General features: G+C 39.3%; 1 protein-coding gene across 8 annotated transcripts in view; it reads left to right on the top strand.

The window, feature by feature from the left end:
* The first annotated feature begins 4,237 nt into the window (after positions 1-4,237).
* Positions 4,238-14,773, top strand: part of AGTPBP1 (ATP/GTP binding protein 1) — a 158,061-nt gene continuing 147,525 nt past the window's right edge. For 7 of the 8 annotated variants that reach the window (XR_004277300.1, XR_004277301.1, XM_032306880.1 and 4 more), the window contains exon 1: positions 4,238-4,453. The gene's annotated coding sequence lies outside the window, so the exon portion shown is untranslated. The other variant, XM_032306881.1, reaches the window with a different exon arrangement.

Here is a 14,773-nt window from a genome sequence, read left to right on the forward strand (position 1 = left end):
CACAGTGACTGTACTAACTTACATTCCTACCAACAGTGCATGAGGGTTCTTTTTTCTCCAAATTCTTGCCAACACTTGTTATTTCTTATCATTTTGATTTTAGCCATTCTAACTGATGTAAGGTGATATCTCATTGTTGTTTTGATTTGTGTATCCCTAAAGATCAGTGATGTAGAACATCTTTTCATGTGTGTGTTGGCCATCTGTCTGCATTCTTTGGAAAGGTGTGTATTTATGTATTCTGTCCATTTTTTAATGGACTAAGTTTTTTGTGTTTTTTTTTTTAATGTTGAGCTGTATAGTTCTTTTTTTCCCTAAGATTTTAATTATTTATTTGAGAGAGAGAGAGCAAGCACAAGAGCGGGAAAGAGAGTGAGAGAGAACCTGAAGCAGGCTCTCCACTGAACACAGAGATGGACACCGGGCTGTATCCTACCACAGTGAGATTGCAACCTGACCTGAAAGCAAAAGGCAGGTCTTCAACTGACTAAACCCCCCAGGGGCCCAAGCTGTATAGATCTTTATATATTTTGGATATCAACCTCTTATCAAATGTATCATTTGCAAATATCTTATCTTGTTCAGATTATCTTTTAGTTTTGTTAGCAGTTTCTTTCGCTGTGCAGAAGGTTTTTATTTTCATGTAGTTCCAGTAGTTTATTTTTGCTTTTATTATCCTTGCCTTAGGAGAGGTATTTAGAAAAATGTGGCTGTGGCTGATATCAGAGAAATTACTACCTGCATTCTTTTCTAGGAATTTCGTGGTTTCAGGTTTTACATTTAGGTCTTTAATCCATTTTTGAGTTTACTTTTGTGTATGGTGTTAGAAAGTGGTCCAATTTACCCAGCACCATTTACTGAAAAGACTGTCTTTTCCCCATAGTATATATATTCTTGCCTTCTTTGTTGTAGATTAACTGAGTATAATTGTGAGTTTATTTCTCTCGTCTCTATCCTGTTCCACTGATCTATGTGTCTACTTTTGTGCCTGTACCATATTGCTTTGATTGCTACAGCTTTCTTATATCTTGAAATCTGGTATTGTGATATCTCCAGCTTTGTTCTTCTTTCCCAGGATTGCTTTGGTTATTAAGGTCTTTTTGGTTTCCATATAAATTTTACTATTACTCGTTCTAGTTTTGCGAAAAATGCTATTGGTATTTTGATAGGGATTGCATTGAATCTCTGCATTGCTCTGGGTAATATGGGAATTTTGACAATAGTAATTCTTCAAGTCCATAAGCATGGAATATCTTTCCATTTGTTTGTGTCATCTTCAATTTCTTTGATCAGCATTTTATTGTTTTCAGGGTATAGGTCTTGCAGCTCTTTGTTTAAGTTTATTCTTAGGTATTTTAACTTTTTAGGTGCAATTGTAAATGGTCTTGTTTTTTACATTTCTTTTTCTAAGACTTTGTTGTTAATGCGTAGAAACACAGGGAGGGGCGTTTGAGTGACTTAGTTGGTTAAGCATGTGCCTTCAGCCCAGGCCATGATCTTGGGGTCCTGGGATCCAGCCCCGTGTTGGGCTCTATACTCATTGGGGAGTCTGCTTCTCCTTCTCCATCTGCCCCTCCACCCTGCTTGTGCTGTTTCTCTCTCAAATAAATAAGTAAAATCTAACAAAAAAAAAAAAAAGAAAGAAAGAAAGAAAGAAAGACTATGTATTAACCACTTTACTAAATTCATTTATTACTTCCAGTAGTTTATTTATTTATTTTCGGTGGAATCTTTTGAATTTTCTGTGTATAGTATTATGTTGTCTGCAAACAGTGACAGTTTAACTTCTTTACCAATGTGGATGTCTCATTTCTTTTTCTTGTCTGATTGCTATGTCTAGGACTTCTAGTACTATGTTGAATAAAAGTGGTGACAGTGGACATCTTTCTCTTATTCCTGACCTTAGAGGGAAAGCTCTTAGTTTTTTGCCGTTGAGGATGGTATTAGCTTTGGGTTTTTCATAGCTGGCCTTTATTATGTTGGGGGTATAGTCCTTGTCAAATGCTTTTTTATGTCTATTAAGATGATCAAGTGATTTTTTATCCTTTGTTTTATTGATGTGGTGTATGATGTTAACTGATTTTGTTAACTGATGTTAACTGATGTTGAATAGTTGTAACAGACTTAGAACTTCAGAGGCCTGGGTATGTTTCAGAAACTTCATGATCGAGATTGTGCTCTTAATATTTGTGGTTCAAGATGGAAATGGCTGTAGACCTTTGAGAGGGTCCATGGCTGTTCTAAACCTTAGGGCTTATATAGTTTTGTCAAATATTTGTTGCAATTTGGATGTTACTTTTTTTTTTTTTTTGAGAGGGATAGCAGTGGGGAGAAGGGCATAAGGAAAGGGGGAGAGAGAGAGACTCTTAAGCAGGCACCATGCCCAGCACAGAATCTGATGCAGGGCTCCCCCTCATAACCCAGACAGAGATCAGGACCTGAACCAAAATCAAGAGTTGGATGGAGGCAGGGAAACAAGCAAAAGAGGAGAAAGAGATAGCTGTGCTCCACTGTTCATTTTTCTTTGTCTGACTAGTCCAGAGTTAAAAAAGCAAACATTTATTGAATTCCTATAAGGCAGTGGCTAGACTGACTTGAGGAATTGGGAGTTAAATGAATATCAGTAGAAGATCAGACTCTGATCTAAATCAAACAATCATTTATATTTAGTTTTATACATTGTAACAAGGTGTGTTGAGGAAACCATATAAAATAGTGGAAAAAGGTGACAGACAGGGAGTGGCTCTGCTTCTTCCTTAGTTGTGCGGATTAATCTACCAGGCCTGTGTCCTGGCCATCAAACCACACTAACAATGCTTTGCTTAAGTGGAATTCAAATTCTATGTACACATACATTCACATTTATGTCTGTATCTTTATATATTGCAGGTTGATTCATTAAGGAAGATACTCTTTAAATAAAGTTTTATGTATATTACATGTACTTGATTTCTGTAAAATGTTAAATATTCTTAGGTAATTAGGTGTTGTAAGATATGCTTTTCAGATAGGTGATCTGGGGTGGCTCTTGTTTAAAGTTACTTAAAATACTGTTATCTACTTTTTGGTACTCACAGCCATGGAAATTATGGTATTTATAAAATGGCAGTCCCTTTCCCTTGTTTATCCTAGTCAAGCTATCTCTCAAGGGCATACTGTGAGAAGCATGTGTGGTGCACCTCAGATTACCTTGTGAACTGCCTTCACATCTGTTTAATTTAGTTTAAACATGGTGATAAGAAAACACAACAAAAATATCACAGCTCTCAATTTATTTCTCTATCTGGCTGTAATAATTTTACATTCTGTAGCAGCTAGTATAAACAGCGGCAGACATGATCTATGATCTTGGAAAAAAGTAAATGTTGAGTATTTATTAAGAATCTATTATAGTGTCTTTATGTGCAGTCAAAACAGAAGGGGGTGTATCAGTATTCAAGCTCTCTGACACATTACTCAGGCTCTTATTAAAAAAACACTCTGCGTTCAGGGGCTAATTTAACATTACCATTTTCGTGACTCTATGCAGGCACATTACGACAAAGCAAAAAATAAATCAGCATGCTATTTTTTTTTTTTTTCTCCGCAGCTCCAGGCTTGTAATTTATTGAGGTTTGGCCATAAGGTGTAATTTCCTTGGGTTCTGAGAGCACAGCTGTGGTAACTGCAGGTCTTCCAGCTGCTTCTTATGGACTCTCCTTGAGGTCAGGAAAAGGCTGAGCTTTACCACGGTCCCCAGGGGCTGATTCCACGTGGAGGAATTAAGAACCGCTCCTCCAGTGCAGCTATCAGCCTCCGAAGAGGGGGGTGATTGATGGTGGTGGGGATGGGAGCCGGCTTAGTTCCGGGAAAAGGGGGGAGGCTCTTACTGGGACCGTAGAGGAAGATGAATTGCAGAAAGTGGGAAGCCGCCCGCGAACCGAATCGGTTCGTTTGGACGCCGGCAGAAGGCTCAGGACCCCCGGCGCGTGCAATCCCCTTCCTTCGACCCCGGCCGCGCCTTCCCCGCCCTACAGCGCCAAACGCCGGCGCGCGCGCCCTGCCCGCTTCCTGCGCACGCTCCCTCTTTGCCCACGCGCGCTCCCTGAGCCCCATCCTTGCTCAGGCCCGCGCATGCCCCTCCCTCCCACCAGCGCGTGCCCACACGGCCCGCGCGCACGCGCACTCTGCCCTCCCTCTGCCCGGCGCGCGCTAGCTCGCTGGCCCCGGGCGTGCGGTGGGCGGGGCGCCGCGCTGACGTTGCTCGGGATGCGGGCAGGTTCCGCCGCCGCCGCCGCCTCAGCCTCAGCCTCCGCTGCCTCAGCCTCGCCTGCCACCGGGGTTTGTATGAAAACACCGGGCGGCGGGCGGCGAGGAGTCCGCCGTTCTTCCAGAGAGCAGCCGCTGGCGCTGCCGACGCCGAGCCGGGTGCTGCGGCTCTGCTCAGTCCTTGCCAGCGCCCCGTCCTGAGCCGGTGAGCGCCCCGCCACCGTCCGTGCGTCCGGGCCGGCCCCCTCTTGGCTGCGGCTTTCCCGCCCGCTGCCCTCTGCTCTCTCCCGGTCGCGGCAGAAGCGGGAAGGAGCGACCCGGGGCCCGCCGCGGTCTGCGTTCTGGGACCCCGCCGCCCCTCACCTGACAGGTTGTGTAACGCGTGTCTCTCGGGGGGAGTGGACCCGAGCTGGAGGGAAGCCCTTGATGGCTAGGGGCTTTGGCTGGTTTTTGGAAAACGCCCCACCCCGCCCCCACCTGCGGGCATTCGGTGGCCCCCGCCTCAATCCCAGGCGGAGGGTCGCCGACGCAGTTTTCGGGCAGAGGCAGCCCCGGTGCCCTGCCCTTTCTCTGGGGCCGGGAGCGGCGGTCGCCGCGTTGCAGCGCGGAGCAGAGCCGAGGGGCGGCGGGCCGGGGGTGGGCGCGCGCCCTGCCTCCCCACCCACCCTGGCACCCACCGTCTAGGTGCGCCTTGCTTTGCAGTGGGGTTGGTGTTGTGTGATTTCGGCGGTGGCTAGGTTTGCTTCCTTTCACGGGGTGGTTTGGCCTGAAGTGTGTTCTCTGTTTACAACTTGTCGCCTTTTGGGTTTGGTTTGAACCTGAATCAGATCGCCCTAGATGACAGTGCAGAGTTTCCTTACAGCCTGCCTTCCTGAGTTGCGGGCTCTTCATTGCAAGTATTCAAGGACTTCTGCAACCCCCGCGCAAAGGCTTGTCTTTACTGTTGTTTTCCGCTTGTGCCGGTTAAGCCTCTTATTAGTACTAGTGCTAGTATTAGTACTAGTGCAGTTTTGAATCGGTTGGTTTCTTGGGCATTTACCCATTTTACAGTGGAGTTTTTATACACCTTAGCATAATCGATATGAATGTTGATAATTTCAAGGCCATTTCTTGTTTTAACATGGCTTGCTCAATTCAGAGCTTGAAGGTCCAGCGCTGCTGATGACCTAATGTGTTGTAACACTTACCGGATTTTTTTTTTTTTTTTTTTGGCAATGTTAATTCCTTGTGGGTGTTTTGTTTTTCTTTAGGTGTTGAAAATTGTGGCAGTGTTTAATTATAATGCATGACAGTTTGCAGTGAGAAAGGACATGAACAGTCTTCTTGATCACTCATTTTCACTTTTATGTCCATGTTGTAATCTTTATGTAAATCGAGTTCTATCACTTTCTTTAGTAACCTCTGAATTCTTCTTATAAATTGTCTTTTTTCGGGCGCCTGGGTGGCTCAGTGGGTTAAGCCGCTGCCTTCGGCTCAGGTCATGATCTCAGGGTCCTGGGATCGAGTCCCGCATCGGGCTCTCTGCTCACAGGGAGCCTGCTTCCCTCTCTCTCTGCCTGCCTCTCCGTCTACTTGTGATTTCTCTCTGTCAAAATAAATAAATAAAAAAATCTTTAAAAAAAAAAATAAATTGTCTTTTTTCCTGAGAAAACTAGAAAGTTATTTTTGTAATAGTGTAGTGGAATGTTTTCAGTTCAGTAAGCTGAAAAGTAGTAGTTTATTTAAGGCACTTTAAATAGTACCTATTTCAAAACATGTGCCAAATACTAATCAAAACCAAACAAAACCTCGGGAGATGTGTAAGTATTTACTATAATTGCTGTCATTAGTCCTGTAATTGCTGTGAGATAGCCATATCTTATCTACTGCTTATTTTCTCATTGTGATATGATTTCTTTAGTTTCCCATTCCACCTGGCTTGAGTTAGGTTCTGCAGTGAAGCTATAGATTCATTTTTAATGACCTCAAAACTCTGCCTTAATTGCTTCTACACTTAGCACTGCAGTCTTACCCTGAACTTTGAAATGAAGGGGATGGACTTGGAGTTCCTCTGCAGAATATTTAAGTGTTTTAATGTAATTTAAGCTTTTGTAGAAGCAATTTTTATGAAGCTTTCCCCGTTGACTTGCATTGAAGCATTATTCTCTTTGAAACAGATTAGCTAGACTATTATATAATAATTTTTTTTTATCTCCAACAGCAGAGGGAAAAGAGATCGAAGACTTTTGAAATTATCTAATTTGTATTAGGTTCTACATTTTGGAGTTTTCACTAAATCTCCACAGTGTTCACCTTCCAAAATGTACTCTTGCTTAAGGTCCTTCGGTACCTGGAAGTTGAACAGTCTATCAGTAGTTATGGATGAAACTGTCAGAGAGCTCTCTGCAAGTTGGGAGCCTTCCTTAGGTGGTGGCTCTTGATGTGAATGACAGAAGTTGTTAAGAGTGAACACGGACTTTTAAATTTTATCTGTTGTTCTTGGTTACTGTGCCTTTGTACTGTAGTGTAGTGCCTAGGAAGTTGGGCTTCATAGCCACCCTGGCTGGGTTTGAAGCCTGGCTTTGCTTGAGGCAAGTTATTTATCCTCTTGTGCTTCAGTCTTCTCAGTTCCAAAAAGGGAGTAATAATGGTTATGCCCTGAAGATCTTGAATATTAAATGCACATAAAGTGCTTAGCGCACAGTGCCTGGCATGTAGTAATCTTTCAGTAAATATTACTGCTATTGCTTTTCCTCACTCTTCCAAGGGGTCTAGTAAGCTGAAGAAGGACTTAAGGTTGATGGAGCATTATTACTGTAGAATAATTCCATGGTGACCCATTGGATCCTTTGGGGCTAAATAAGAACTTAGTCTCACTATCTTGCCTTGGAAGCATGTAATTTAGTTTTAAATAGAACAGCTAGACCCTGAGCTGCGTGCCCTGTGATGCTGCTGGAGAGGTGCTGAAGTATCCCTGTTTGTCCCTTCTGACAGAACCTTGGATTGTCTCCCTCTTGGTGGTCATGACTGCTATTTTAATCACCTGTTTTTGACTTTGTGATGGTGTGTTTCTGTGACTGTGTGTTTCTGTGACTGTGTGTTTTCTCTGACTGTGATGTGCTGCTATCAAAAATGTTATCTAACTATTAATAGGTATATATGAGTTTATCTGATCAAGATATTGCATGATGTTTCCAGGACATACAAAATCACTTTTATCTGTGCATTCTTTTATTTTCTTCTTTATTGGTGTTAGAGAGTGAGGTTGGTTTTGATTTGACATTGTATTCCTTTTCAGCTTTCATGTAATTTTTCTAGGAAGGTTTTTTTTTTTTTTTTAAATTAATGATTTTTGGGCGCCTGGGTGGCTCAGTGGGTTAAGCCGCTGCCTTCGGCTCAGGTCATGATCTCAGGGTCCTGGGATCGAGTCCTGCATCGGGTTCTCTGCTCCGCGGAGAGCCTGCTTCCTCCTCTCTCTCTCTGTGCCTGCCTCTCTGCCTACTTGTGATCTCTCTGTGTCAAATGAATAAATAAAATCTTAAAAAAAAAAATAAATTAATGATTTTATATACTTAACTGTTCTTTGTTTGCAAGGATCTGATATTAATACTCAGTTCTTTAAATCAGTTGTTTTCAAACTTTTGATTTCAGACCCTTTTCCATTCTTAAGAGTTACTGAGCACCCCAAAGAGCTTTTGTGGATTATGCCTGTAGTTATTGTCTTATAATTAAAAAGATATGTATAACTTTTATTAATTTACTTATATATGACAGTAATTTGTTCATGTAAACATTTTTATTGAAAATAAGTATTTTCAAAATAGATAAGGCAGTGAGAAGAGCAGTTTTGTTTTACTTTTTTCTCTAATGTCTAGTTTAATAGGAACATCTGGATTCTTCTGTCTACTCCTGCATTTAGTCTTTTGCAGTGTTTTTTGGTTTGAAGTATATAGAAAGACAAATCCTACCTTACATAGCTAATGGCTGTAAAAGAGAGGGAGGCATTTTAATAGCCTTTTCAGATAATAATGGATTTTCTTGTTTGGTACAACATCACAACTCAACATGTGTTGGTTTTTTAGTTATTTGCAGTGTGGAATCTGAGATCATGTCAATGGACTTTTTTCATAGTGTTACACTAAAATCGATTGGTCTGAACTTTGGATCTTACATAACTATGCCTGACTTTGTAGCATCATGCTGTGGTCCTTTTTAAGTATTGGCTCAGTTATGCAGATCTTCCAAATGTTGACACATTTCCTATGTTATTAAAAAATCACATTTGTTAATATTACCACTTATCAGAAACAAATTATTGGGAAGCTGTCCAGGTCATGATATGATTGATGGTGGATACGAGTTTTCCAGAAATTTGATTTTTGCTTGAAAGTGCAGATTTTATCATTGGCAAGAAATATGACTGCCAGTTGTTTCCTAGAAGTGACAAGCAGATTTTGTTCATCTCTGAGAGAACCTCTGCCAGAATACGTAAGTGTGAATAATCGTAGTCATTCTTTCAAGTAAAAATGGTGTTTCATGAAAAAAAGAGACTAGTGTCAGCCCTTAGTTCAGTCACGCAAGTACTTTACCTTGAGACAGCCATCAACTATTGTAATTCAGTATGTGGCCAGAAATGCTTCATGTGTACTTAACATTTTGTCACATAGAATATTTAAAAAGATGTAAAGGTATATATTCAAGGGCTGAGAATATAAAATTAATCTTTACTGTTTTTTTTTGGAAATATTTTATTTATTTGAGAGAGAGCAAGAGAGAGAGAGAGAGTGAGCATGCACTCACAAGCAGGGGGAGGGACAGAGAGAGAGAGAGAAGCAGACACCCCACCTAGTAGGGAGCCCAACATCAGGCTGGATTCCAGGATCCTGGGATCATGATCTGAGCTGAAGGGTTGCTTAACCAACTGAGCCACTCAGGTGCCCCTTGAAGGACATTCTTAAGTGAAAAGGCTTTTTTTTTTTTTTAAATAGCAACTGGTACTTGATGTTGAAAAATATAATGACTAATAGTGCAGTTTGTTGCCAGTACCATAAGTTGTTCCAAGATGCCAGAAATGTTATACATCATTGCTTTTGTACCATTAGTATAAATGTATACAGTTAAAAAGTTTAATGATATTTTAGTGTTACTATGAAAATAGTATTGACGTTGTGGACCCCCTGAAAAGGTATCAGGTGCCGAGGGGGACTATGGACCACATTTTGAGGACTTCTGGTATAAATCAGTTGATTCTTACCAAACCTTGATAAGGAAGGGAAGTGGTGGTGACAATCACTAGTCTGTTTTTGCTTCAGACTTTTGGTCCCCAGTAAAGGCTGTATTAATTTTTTTTTTTTTTAAAGGCCCAATAGAGGTTATTCACAGGAAGTTTAGGGTTCTTGAGATTTCTTTTGGTCAGGTGCTGATACGGGGGAACTGTAGTATTAGTATTATATACTAGTATAGTAGAACTACAGTACTAGTAATCGAAATTAGATTATCTAAAAACAAAAAGATTTGGGATTTATGTATCCACACAAATGTTCAAATCTAATATGGGGGGGTTGCATATTAGACAAATAGTGAAGGCACAGTGTGAAAATCTCAACTGATACTGAGCTCTTAAGCTAAAATAAGCATTTTAGCTTCCCTTCTTAATCTCTGTTCATTTCTTACCTAATTCATGCTGAGGATGAACCATCCTAAGAAGAGGTACCCAGCACTTGCTGTCCTTGCCTCACATCCTACCTTAGGGAGAAAATGATTTAAGATTATGAAGATTCGGGACGCCTGGGTGGCTCAGTTGGTTAAGCAGCTGCTTTCAGCTCAGGTCATGATTCCAGAGTCCTGGGATCGAGTCCCACATCGGGCTCCTTGCTTGGCAGGGAGCCTGCTTCTCCCTCTGCCTCTGCCTGCCTCTCTGCCTGTGCTTGCTCGCTCTCTCTCCCTCTGTCTCTGACAAATAAATAAAATCTTTAAAAAAAAAAAAATTACGAAGATTCTAAGGGTATAGGTAACATGGGGAATAAAAGTAATAAGGTTTGTGAGGATTTATGATGCAATAACGGTAATAAAAGTGTGAACACTGCCTACATATAATGAGTTTAATGAATTGAAAAGGATACTACTTTTGATGGGAATTCTCCAGATTTATTAATTTGTTGTAGGCACAGTTTCTAGTTGCATGCAGGTAGAAGTGATAATGGGTAATGCAAGATAGCAAACCTCTGTGATGAGCTTCTCTCCTATTTGCAAAGTAAGAGAATTTGACTCCCAGATGATCTTTGAAGCTTCCTACAACTCTAGAAGTCTGGATTTTTTTCTTTGCCTGTTGAGAATGTCTTTTTCATTTGTTAATTCTGTTTTACCAATTATAATTTGTGTTTTCATTTGAAACTTATTTTTCCCAATTCTTAACATTGATTTATATTCATATTTTTGGTTCATATTTTGATTTTTAAAAATTTACTTTAAAAATTATGGCTGTAGGGGCGCCTGGGTGGCTCAGTGGATTGAGCCGCTGCCTTCGGCTCAGGTCATGATCTCAGGGTCCTGGGATCAAGCCCCGCATCGGGCTCTCTGCTCAGCAGGGAGCCTGCTTCCCCCTCTCTCTCTGCCTGCCTCTCTGCCTACTTGTGATCTCTCTCTCTGTCAAATAAATAAAATCTTTAAAAAAAAAAATTATGGCTGTATATATATAATATAAAAATTATCATTTAAACATTTTTAAGTGTTTAGTTTATTAGCATTAAGATGGTTGTGCAACCATCACACTGTCCATCTTCAGATCTTTTTGTCTTGCGGAACTGAAACTTTGTATCCATTAAGCAATAACTCCTCATTTTCTTCTTCCTGTAGCCCCTGACAATCACCATTCTACTTTCTGTCTTTATGAATTTGATGGCTTTAAGTACCTTTTATGAGTAGAATCATAGTATTTGCCCTTTTGTGACTGGCTGTTTCATTTAGCATTGTCTTCAAGATTCATCAGAATTTCTTTCTTTTTAGGGCTGAATAATGTTCCATTGTTTGTATATACCACTTCATCTGTCATTGCGCCCTTGGGCTGTTTCAGTAACCTTTGGCCATTGTGACTAACACTGCTTTGTACATGGGTGTACAAATACTTCTTCAAGACCCTGCTTTCAGTTCTTTTGGGTACATATTCAGAAGTGGAATTGCTGGGTCATATGGTAATTCTATTTTAAGTTCCTGTGTCACAACCCTACTGTTTGCATAGCAGCTGCACCATTTTACATTCATACCAACAGTGTTTGAGGGTTCCAGTTTCTCCACATCCTTGTAAACATTTGTTTTCTGTGTGATTGGTCTTTCTCTTGGGCGGGGACTGGGTGGGAGGTGGGGTGGTTTGTGCAGTCATTCTAATGGGTGTGACGTGGTAGGTTTTGATTTGCTTTCATGCTGCCGAATTTGGTTTGCTGCTATTTTGTACATCAGTGATCAGAAAGGATATTGATCTGTAGTTTTCTTGTAATTTCTCTGTTCGGCTTTGGTATCAGGGCAGTGTTGGCCTCATAGAATTAGTTAGGGAGTATTCTTAAGTTATTTGGAAGAATTAGGATTGATGTTCTTTAAATGTTTTGTATAATTCACTAGTGAAACAATCAAATCTGGGGCTTTTCTTTTTGGAAAGTTTTTGATTACTCATCCAGTCTCCTTAATAGTTAGGAATTTATTCAGATTTTCTGTTTCTTTTTGTTCAGTTTTGGTACGTTTTGTGTGTATAGGAATTTGTCAGTTTCATTTAGGTTCTCTGTTGGTGCACAATTTTTCATACTATTCACTTAAAATCCTTTATATTTCTGTAGAATCAGTGTCTTCACATGCTTTCCTGATTTTAATAATCTGAGTCTTCTGTTTTTTTCTTATGTTTAATAAAGGTTTATTAATTTCATTTATCTTTTTAAAGAACCAATTTTTTTATTTGATAATTTTCTCTATTTTTCTATTCTCTATTTTATTTATCTCTGCTCTAATTATTATTTTCTTCGTTCTACTAGCTTTGTGTTCTGCTTTTTCTAGTTCCTTAATTTGTAAAGTTAGGTTGTTCATTTGAGATCTTTATTTATTTTTTTAATTTATTTGAGATAGAGAGTGAGAGCGAGAGCAAGGGAGGGGATGAGCAGGGGAGAGGGAGAGGGAGCATGATGCCTGGCTCCATCGCAGGACCCTGGGATCATGACCTGAGCCTAAGGCTGATGCTTAACTGATTGAGCCACCCAGGTGCACGCCCACCCTTTTTAAAACTTTACTTTTTTTTTTTTTTAAATGTTTAAATGTAAGTGTTTATAGTTGTAAACTAACTTCCTAGCACTGCTTTCTCTGTATCCCATAAATTTTGGTATGTTTTATTTTCATTTGTCTCATTTGCCTTGATTTTTTCTTCGACCTGTGATTAAAGAGTGTGTTTAATTTCCACAAATTTGTGAATTTTCCAGTTTTCTTTTTCTTATTTATTTCTAACTTCATTCTGTTGTGGTTGGAGAAGATACTTTGTATAATACCTATCTCTTAGAATCTGTTGAGACCTAATTTGTGGCCTAAAAGATGATCTATCCTGGAGAATGTCCCATGTGCATTTGAGAAGAACATACATATTCTGTTGTTTGGTAGCGTTTTATATCCGACTGTTGGTCATATAAACAATAGTTGGTTTATAGTGTTGTTCAGGTCCTCTGTTTACTTATTAGTCTTATGTCTGGTTGTTCTATTTATTACTGACAGTGGGTATTGAAGTCCCCAACAATTACTATAAAACTATTTTTCCCTTTAATTTTGTCAATTTTTGCTTATTGTATTTTGGTGCTCCGTTATTAGGTATGTGAATGTTTGTAATTGTTATATCTTCTTGCCCTCTTGAACCATTTATTAATAATTAGTGTCCTCCTTTGTCTCTTGTAATCTTTTAAAATTTGAAGTTATTTTGTCTGATGTTAGTATAGCTACCCCTTATTGCTTTTGGTTATTATTTGCATGGAATATCTTTTTCTGTCTTTTTACTTTCAACCTATTTGTGCCTTTATATCTAAATGAGTTTCTTGTAGAGAACAGATTTTTTGGATTGTATTTTTAAATCCATTTGCCATTCTCTGCCTTTTCATTGGAGGTTTTAATCCATTTACATTTGCAGTGATTACTGGTAAGGAGGAGCTTTTATCATCTTGCTATTTTTTATATGCCTTATGACTTTTTGAGTTCCTCATATCCTGTATATTTTGATTTTTGTTGGAGCTGACTTCGGCTGTGATACTTAAACGAACCATTTTGATGAGTCAGTCATAGGTTAGGGACAAGGAAAATGTGTGTTTCAAGGAAAGAATTTTAATTTCAGATATCACCTATTTGATATTTGATACTTAGAAAATTTGGCATTTGTTTAAGTCTAAAAATAGTTGGAATCTGAGCTGAGGGAAGCATCATATTAAATAAATTATTACTGTTAGTTAGATCTAAGTGTGGTGTAATTCTTCTCCCCAAACAGTAAAACCTTATTATTTGTAGTATAATTAAAACATCTCATAGCAAATTAGACCTTCCGTAAGTGCCGAAACGTCTTTGTGGCATAGTGTGTGAACTATCCAAACTTGTGTTTTTAATGAGGATGCCTGATGAAGAAAGGTAAAAGGTATAATTTTTACAGGTTTACTCTTACCCACAGTTTTTTTGTAAAATTAATGATAATGTAGGTGAAATAAAGTTGTCTGTTTGCACATTGGGTTAAAACATTCATAAACTATAGTTGACTCATAACATAGGTTTGAACTGTGTGAGTCTACTTATCCACATATTTTTTTGGTTAATACAGTACTGTAAACATATTTTCTGTTCCGTACGATTTTATTAATATTTTTTAGCTTACTATGTTATAAGAATCCAGTATATAATACATTGAATGCAAAATATGTATTACATTATTGTGACAGTACAGTATATAATATATACAACACAAAATATGTGTTATTGTTTACATTATTGTTAAGATTTCTGATCAATAGTAGGCTGTTCATAGTTAAATTTGGGGGGAGTCAAAAATTTTATGTGGATTTTTGAGTGCCTCGGTGTCTGTGTTTGCCCCAATCCTGTGTTGTGAATGACACATGAGTAAGGTAACTGGATGAAAATGTATACCTCAGTAATAGTAATTTAGAGTAAGATAATGCTTATGGATGTAAAGATTAGTAGTATATATATAATTCTAGTTCAAGCCATCTTTAAATATATAAAAGTCAACTCATATAAATTCTTTCCTCCCACTTAGGGAAATGTATACTGTGAATTTTTATGTATAGCACAGAAGGGTTTTTTTATTTGTTGTTTTTTAAGATTTTATTAATTTGACAGAGAGAGACAGCAAGAGAGGGAATACAAGCAGGGGGAGTGGGAGAGGGAGAAACAGGTTTCTCGCGGAGCAGGGAGCCCTACATGGGGCTCTACCCCAGGACCCCAGGATCATGACCTGAGCCAAAGGCAGACTGCTTAAGGATTGTGCCACACAGGTGCCATTGTTTTTTTTTTTTTTTTTTGTTGT

This window comes from Mustela erminea, chromosome 12 (assembly GCF_009829155.1).
Source record: "Mustela erminea isolate mMusErm1 chromosome 12, mMusErm1.Pri, whole genome shotgun sequence".
NCBI classification, from domain to species: domain Eukaryota; kingdom Metazoa; phylum Chordata; class Mammalia; order Carnivora; family Mustelidae; genus Mustela; species Mustela erminea.